We start from the raw sequence: 8828 nt of genomic DNA, 5'->3' as shown, positions 1-8828 counted from the left end.
ACATTTGCTTGTCAGATCAGATGTGTGCTCGAGCGTGCGCGTATGCTTGTACTCGTATGCTTATAAATAGGCCCATGGAACGAAATCTCGTGCGCGAGAGTTGTGCGCGAGATATGTTCGAGATCTGTGCATGGATATATCTGTGCATCGGATCTGTGCATTGATGTGTCAATCACTTTCAATCATCCTGATTTGACGAGATCAGAAAAACAAATCGTCTCCACCGGGAATCGAATTCCTAGCCTAGTTAACGCTTTAACCAATTGCGCTAAACCCTGGATCGCGAAACTAGCACCATACGTAATTCTCATTGTCTACTGTGAGGATAGCGACGAGAATGACGCTGCAATGAGTGATGACAATGATGACAGAATCAATGGTAATGACGCTGAGTTGATAACGATAATGATACGTAATGCACCGTATGCAGTAGCATTAATCTCGCCTTCGCTAATTTCTGCAGTGTAGATTCCACGCGCTGTCAGAATTTTTTCAACACTTGGCTAAAGTTTGGAATACTATCTGTGTTAGCTACGTCCACGCGTGATCGACATCCGGGCTTCTAGTCTGCAGGAATTGTCTCGAAGATATTATATGCAGAATTTTACATAACAATTAATCGTGCCTAAAGTCGTAAATAAAAGAGTTCTCTACCAAAATTGTCAAGTATAATCGCAGGTCATCCACAACAATTAGCGAATCATGAAAAATGTATTCAGAAAAATATATTCTACATTTTCCGTGATGGGTACTTCTGTTCATTTTGTCTCGTCAGCTCAGTCAAACAATTTTAGGACAATCTATACATTAATCCCAATAAACATTATATATATGGTGGCCCAAGTTACGTATGGCATATGAATATCTTCTACAGTTGAACATAAACTGACGTCCGGGCCAGCGAAAAATTTAGTTGCGACGAAATTAGCCCCAAAAACTGTCATATTGAGATGCAAGCATTAGAAATGTCTCTGTCGGTCAGAGCTGCTTCTACTGTTTTTTTAGCGCCGCCGCGGCCTGAAATGTGCAAAGGTGGCCAGCCATCAAAGCTCGTTAGACAATATCGACCACTAGAAACCACGATATATACAATGTTGGGATGCCATCAAAGCTGATGGGACAATATTGACCAATCTATGTCAAGATATATGCAATGTTGACAAGCCATCCATATTGGCAGAACATTATTGCCCAACCTATGCCATTAGGGTGCAATGATGGCTAGCCATCACAGTCCATCGAACAATATTGAACAATATAATGCATATGTATACATTGTTGGCAGGCCGCCATGACAGGCGGGTCACTATTGACCAATATATGCCATGATTTATTTATTGCTGACAAGACAACCATAATGGCCGGACAATATTAACCTATTTATGCCATTATATGGGCAATGCTGGCCAGCCAACAGACCTCATTAGGGAATATTGACCGCTATAATCCAAGATATATACAATGTTAGGATGCCACCAAAGCTGGTGGGGCAATATTGACCAATGTATGCCAAGATATATTCAATGTTGAAGAGGCAACCATAATGGCCTGACAATATTAGCCATGCTATGCCATGATATGTGCAATGCTGGTCAGCCATCAAGGCTCATTAGACAATATTGACCACTAGAAACCAAGATATTACAATGTTAGGAAGCCGCCAAAGTTGGTTGGACATTATTGACCACTGTATGCCTAGATATATTCAATATTGAGAAGCCGTTGTTATTGACCGGACAATATTTACCAGGTTATACCATGGTTTGGAAGATATTGGCAAACAATTGCAGCTGGTTGGCCAATAATGACCAGGCTGCCTCATTGTGTATACAATAATGGCAAACTGTTCAATATGAATGGGCATTATTGACCGCTCTTAGCCGGTTGAATGCCAATAACGGATATGGGTGAAGTTCACTGGGCCAATAATGATTATGGTATAGCGTGGCTGCACATTATTGGTAGCTCAATGGCACCATTGGGCCACTTGTGGGCCAGTAATCCCCAATCAATCCCCATTATTGGGCCGATGAAATGTGCTGCCTGGGACTTCGCCGTTTTCTCGAGGGCACGGCCTCGATCTTCTTGTGCCTTTTCCGACGTCGACTTCTGGAAACAAATGGATTGCTGTGGCGACTGATTATACTACCCGATATGCTGTAACCAGGGCCATCCCCACCAGCTGCGCCTCCGACGTTGCCGACTTTCTTTTGCATGACGTAATCTTGATTCATGGCGCTCCGCGTCAGCTGCTCACAGATCGTGGACGCTGTTTCCTTTCTAAAGTGGTTCATTACCTTCTCCGCTCATGCGCTACTCGTCACCAATTCACCACGGCCTACCGTCAGCAAACGAATGGTCTTACTGAGCGCATTAATCGCACACTGACCGTCATGCTGCCAAAGTGGGGGCCCGTGGCTTTGTCAAGCTGTCAAACGGCAGCTTTTACCCCGGGCTCCCGCCATCATTGTACCAGGATGGCAAATAAATTGAATTGAATTGAATTGAATTGAATGCTATCTATGTATGTGTCCGATCACCATCGTGACTGGGACATCTCCTTACCTTTCGTCACGTTCGCCTATAGCTCCTCACGCCATGATACCGCCGGATACTCTCCCTTTTATCTACTTTTCGACCGTGACCCTTTACTCCCCTACGACACCTTGCTGCCTCTTGACGACTCTTCCTGTAGTTACGCTTCGGATGCCATCGCCCGCGCTGATGCCGCCCGCCATATTGCTAGAGACCGGCTTGGCGCGTCTCAGTGCTCACAAAAGCGTCGTTATTACCTTCATCACCGAGACGTCCACTACCCTCCTGGTTCCCTCGTACTTCTTTGGCACCCGGCTCGCCGTGTGGGGATGTGCGAAAAACTTCTGCCTCGTTACGTGGGTCCTTACTGCGTCCTGCGGCAAGTCAACGATGTGACCTATAAGATCGCCCCTCTACAGCCCAAGTATCCTTCCACAACCCCTCATCCAGAAATCATGCACGTTGCCCGTCTGAAACCATACCATTCAAGTTCTCCTGTGTAGGCAGCACCGGGATGGTGCTTCTTCCGCGCGGGGAATACTGTTACGGTGCACAATATCGAGATGACGACGACGCGCTGGTGTGGTGTTGTGAAGAAGACGACGCTCAGGCTAAGTTGGGTTCGTTCTGGTGGTGTGTGCTTCTGACAGTTAACTAGCGTTTACCGCTGTGTACTTTTCCCTTAACAATATCACTAGTTCACCCAGTCTTACTTAACTAGCATCGCGGGACACAGCACAGCACAGTCCACTTAAGGGGGGATGCTAGGCTACAGGTTCAACTTTTGAACGGCTGTACCAATTTTCATAAAATTTTCTGGAATGGCTTACCTCCCTCTTATTACAATGTATTCTATATTTCATTGCCCTAGCACGAATAGGTATTAACTTGTAGCTGCTATACTGAGCAAAGAAGTGTCAGCTTAGGAAAACTATCATTTCAAAAATAATGAATACATACTAATTTTTTGTGATTGAATATCTTCTAGATAGTTCATAGTTCATCGCGCAAGATAAAGAGAATTGCGGGCTTTTAATAGTATTTTTGTAAAAATTTCGCCATTTCGAAAACAAACTTCATTTTTTTCTGGTTCTCATTGTATGTCAGATTTCTCAATTTTTTTAATCTTGGATAATAATTAGTGATCTAATTAGGGCCTTATCTTTTTCCCGACAAAAATTTGTAGTCAAGAAACCACCTTGAAAGCCGCTTATAGCCAAATAGTTTGGAAATGATAGTTTTCCTAATGTTGTGTTTTCGCAAAAAGTGCTAACTTAGAAAGATGAGTTTAAACATTTCGGAACATGCTTAATTTTTGGACCAAAGTGCCCTGCCGAATACGTAGCGCTGCTCTTTGGCGAAAGCTTCGAGTCTCCTTCTCTTTCTTCGAGCTTTACAGCTGTCCAGCGCCCTTGTCTGTGCTCGTCAAACACTCTCCATTATTGCCTGCTGGAAGTACCTCTTAGCCTGGGTTCCAGCATTGAACCAGCATCGAACACAGCTAAAGCGGTTATAATAATAATAATTGGTTCCCAGGAAGGGAAAGGCGCAGTATCCGTCACACTTGTTTCTGTGGACACCTGAACCGCGCCCTAAGGGAATGAAAGAAGGTTGTAGTGAAAGTGGAAAGAGAGAAAGGGGAGCCGTAATGGAGTAATTTCGGAGTAATTTCGACCACCTGCGCTGACATCATACAGCACACGGACGCCTCTTCGTTTCGCCTCCATCGAAACGCAGCCGCCGCGGTCGGGTTAGAACCCGGATAACCTCGGCGGCTGCGTTTCGATGGCGGCGAAACGGAGGCGTCCGTGGGCTCTGCGAGGACATTAAAGATCCCCAGGTAGGGTTACCCCAGGTGGTCGAAATTACTCCGTAGCCCTCCACTACGGCTCCTCTTTCTCTCCACTTTCACTCCCACCTTTCACCCTTCCTTTACGACGCGGTTGAGGTGTCCACAGAACACAAGTGAGACAGTTACCGCGCCTTCCCCTTCCTATAAATAAATCAGAACCCGGGTACTCCGGCACAGTACTCGCGCGTCTACCACAGCACCCCCCCGCGGTTTGGTCAGCCAGGCTCCTTTCGGCGCAAAAACTGCCTCCAAAGGACCCGTGTCATGTTTCGATAAATTAAAGCTTCATTGCAGTGAACTAATATTCTAGTTCACTGTAGCTTCATTTTCGGATTTTCAGCCAATCCGTAGCTGCGCGGCCCAAAATATGCCGTTTTCGTTATTGTTCTTTTTTTATGTGCACTGTACTCTCAATAGCAGGCCATCTCTGGCTAAAAAGCACGAATAACAAACTTTCTAATGTGGGGATCCACTCCGCGTTCGGCCTTTGCCCGCTTTGCGGCCGTGCGTTTAAAACAGCGTTCATAGGCGCTTTCGGCAGTTTGCTTTGATGAATGCACCCCACCACCTCGTGGAAAAAATTCATTTTATTGTTTTTTACCGTGCTGATGACTACCAAACTTGGTGAGAAGTTTCTTTGATAAATGCGGAATTCAAAACAGCACACAATTTAAAAAAAAAACACCTTTTGTGTTTTGAAAATCGTGATTTTAGCCCCGCATCTTCCCTTAATTAGGGGATTCGGACCTGCTCAGTCAATCGAGCGGAACACTGGGCATACGACGAGCGTCTGCAAAATTACGAGGAAATCATCGACCATTATAAATTGGGACGTAGACGTACCCACGCCCGATGTTATACTAAATAACAGAGAAGCTGTCGCGTGGAGGCGGCTACAAACTAATACGTTCATGAACCCAGTCTGGGCGTTTCACGCGCTACCAGACCTTAGGGACAATGATCTGTGCAAACACTGTGGGGCGAGAGGGATCCTCGACCACATAATTTGAGAGTGCCCACAATCTCCAAGGATAGGACAAAATATTACAAGTAGAGAAGCCTGGGATACCCTGCTGCGAAGCGCGGACTCTGCGATCCAGCACCGCACCGTCCATCTGGCGGAAGAGGCGGCAAAAAGCCTTCTTCTTTTCTCTGCTGAAGCTGTTCAACCTGCTGCCAATTTTGGATTTGTTCATCAATTTCTTCAATGTCACGCTCCACCTTGCTCTCTTCAATATCCTCAGCCATGATTGCTTCGGACACCGTAGTTTCTTCGGCGATTTCCTTAATTTTTCCCACTCCTCTTCAATTGGGTCTTTGTATTCCACATTCCTTGCCTTTGCATCCAGGACAGGGTCATCAAAGAAGCCTTCTGGTATTGCCTTCGCAGGTGGTTGTTTCGCTGACACTTCTGGCTTCGGTGGCAAAGGTTTATCTGTGGCAGCTGCTTTCGGCTGTGCTGAAGAAGTTTTATCAAAGAAGTCCTTTGGAAGTGCATTCTCCGTAGAATTTGACTTCTGCACAGGTCCTCATCTGATGATTAGTCCTCTGTGAGAAGAGGACCCTTTGCCTTCTTGTGGGGTGGACTGAAATTTTCTGTTTGGCTTCGTCCTTTATCATTATGATCTTCAGCTGATGCATCGTTTCGGCGCTTGCTCAGAATGCTGCCATTCTGTCCCCGATTGGTTGCACTCTCTTTAAGGTCTTCCACATTTTCCTTATGAGCTTTTCCGAGAACATGAGTTGCCCATAATGTCTCGGTTTTAACGTGTACCATGCATACCGAACACATCAGGTGGCCTAAACTGTTATATTTGGCATATGGAGATGTGATTTTCTTCGATGACTGACTTAAAGCTTCTTTTCGCTCTCTCATCAAGCGTTTTAAATCATCTTTCTGGATCACTTTCTTCCGCGCACCGCGCGCTGCCATCTTGGTTGGATGGCAGAAAACTAGAAGGCCTTCCAGGTATGGTCTGGATAAAATTCCATTAGAATATGCTGTGGAAGTGAGGAATCGATTTCAAGAATTAGATCTAGAAGACAGACAGCCCGAAGAGATGTGGACTGATGTTCGTGATATAATACAAGAAGTTGCTACTAAGGTAGTTCCAAAGCAAAAGAAATGCAACAAAGCAAACTGGTTATCTGAAGAGGCTTTGCAAATAGCTGAGGAAAGGATGATGACAAAAGTTATGGGGGAAAGAGAAAGATAAAGGTACTCAATGCGGATTTTCAGAAAATAGCAAGGAGAGATAAGAATGCCTTCCTGAACATACAGTGCCAAGCAGTTGAGGATAACAGCCAATTAAGGAACACAAGAGCTCTGTATAAGACAATCAAAGATATCAAAGGAAGCTTCTGTGCTAAACTGGGCGTGATAAAGGACAAACGAAGCAAGGACCTCACTGAAGCCTCAGAGAAAAAGAACAGGTGGCAGGAATACACAGAAGAACTGTACAAGAAGCACCCGAATGTGCAAACCCAACATACGACGGTTGTGATTACTGGCCTCGAGCCGGGCATCCTGAAGAGTGAAGTTGAATGGGCCTTAGCCAGCCTTGCTAAGAACAAAGCTAGCGGAATTGATGGCATTCCAGCTGAGTTGCTTCAAAACCTCAACCATGACGCTGTTAACATTCTGCATACATTATGTCAGAAGATTTGGACAACCCTGCAGTGGCCACAGGATTGGAGGAGGTCAGTTTACATCCCCATTCCAAAGAAAGGCAGTGCCAAAGATTGTTCCAACTACCGCACGATCGCGCTTATTTCGCAAGCTAGCAAGGTGATGTTGAAGCTCCTCCAAGGTAGGCTGCAGCAGTATGTGGATCGGGAGTTTCCGGACGTGCAAGCTGGGTTTCGCAAGGGCAGAGGAACTAGAGACCAAATTGCTAACCTTCGCTGAATCATGGAAAAAGCAAGAGAGTTCCAGAAACCTATCTACTTCTGCTTTATCGATTATGCGAAAGCGTTTGACTGCGTAGATCACAGCAGATTGTGGCAAGCTCTCCAAGAGATGGGAGTTCCAATTCACCTCATCTTTTTCCTCCGGAACCTCTATGAAGGGCAAGAGGCCACAGTCAGAACTGGGCATGGTCTTACTGATTGATTTCCGATCGAGAAAGGAGTGAGGCAAGGCTGCATACTGTCGCCCTGCCTATTTAACCTATATGCAGAGTGCATCATGAGGAAGGCCGGTCTGGACGAGTCTTCAGCTGGAGTGAAGATTGCTCGAAAACGTATCAACAACCTTAGATATGCGGATGATACCACTTTAATGGCAGAAAGTGAAGTGGAACTCAAGAGACTTCTGATCCGCGTACAAGAAGAGAGTGAGATGTTTGGACTTAAACTGAACATTAAAAAGACAAAGATCATGGCGTCTTGCCCTATCAAGTCCTGGAGCATCAATGGACAAGAAGTGGAAGCCGTGACAGATTTTCAGTTCTTGGGCTCCAAGATTACCTCGGAAGGAGACTGCAGCCATGAAATTAGGAGACGCCTGCTTCTGGGAAAGAGAGCAATGGTTAGCCTTGACCGCCTAGTAAAGAGCAGAGACATTAGTCTGCCAACCAAGATCCGTATAACCCGTGCTATGGTCTTTCCAGTTGTGATGTATGGATGCGAGAGTTGGACTGTGAAAAAGGCTGACCGCCGAAGAATTGACGCGTTTGAATTGTGGTGCTGGCGAAGACTCTTGAGAGTTCCTTGGACTGCCAGAAGGTCAAATAAATCAATATTGTCGACCATAAACCCTGACTGCTCATTGGAGGGTCAAATTCTAAAGTTATAGCTCAGCTACATTTGTCATCTGATGAGAAGAGAGGAGTCGCTGGAGAAAGATTTGATGCTGGGAAAGGTTGAGGGTCGCCGGAGAAGGGGTAGGCAGCGAACGCGATGGTTAGATGGCATCCTCGAGGCAATGCAGATGAAGTTATGTGATGTTAGGAAGATAGTGAGAGACCGGAAAGCGTGGCGTGACATGGTCCATAGGGTCACGAAGAGTCGGACACGACTGAACGACTGAACTGAACTGAACTGACCTACCAGCCTCTAATCCGCGGGCGCACAACTCCCCGTATTCCCCGGCACGCGTGCCGGGGGCGGGGAAGAGGACGCCGATTTCCTATGGAAATAAACGTTGTACAACCAACCAACCCCTTTAACTACACACATTTCAGCATTGTCGTCTGTCAGCAGAAACGCTGATTTCTTCTTCCTCACAATACAGCCTGTCTTCTAAGACACTCAGCAGTACGCCACTCAGCAGGTATTCTTGACACGCTTTTTGCGCTGAAAATAAAAATAGCAGGTGTATATAGAGGCGAAAGTTTGCTTAGGACAACACTGCAGTTACAGTAGCTGTATTACTACGGCCACATAGTTTAACCCACGAGCACTTATGCAGCCCGGTCGCGAGGGCAGCCACTTCTCTGAA

General features: G+C 45.9%; 1 pseudogene; it reads right to left on the bottom strand.

Moving 5' to 3' along the window:
- Positions 1–2899: 2899 nt before the first annotated feature.
- Positions 2900–6325, bottom strand: LOC146200351 (zinc finger protein 830-like; annotated as a pseudogene).
- Positions 6326–8828: the final 2503 nt, after the last annotated feature.

Source organism: Amblyomma maculatum, chromosome 2 (assembly GCF_055883805.1).
Source record: "Amblyomma maculatum isolate TAMU_Amacu chromosome 2, ASM5588380v1, whole genome shotgun sequence".
Taxonomy (NCBI): Eukaryota; Metazoa; Arthropoda; class Arachnida; order Ixodida; family Ixodidae; genus Amblyomma; species Amblyomma maculatum.
The sequence above is the reverse complement of the archived record's forward strand: the minus strand, read 5'-3'. Positions and strand labels throughout refer to the sequence as shown.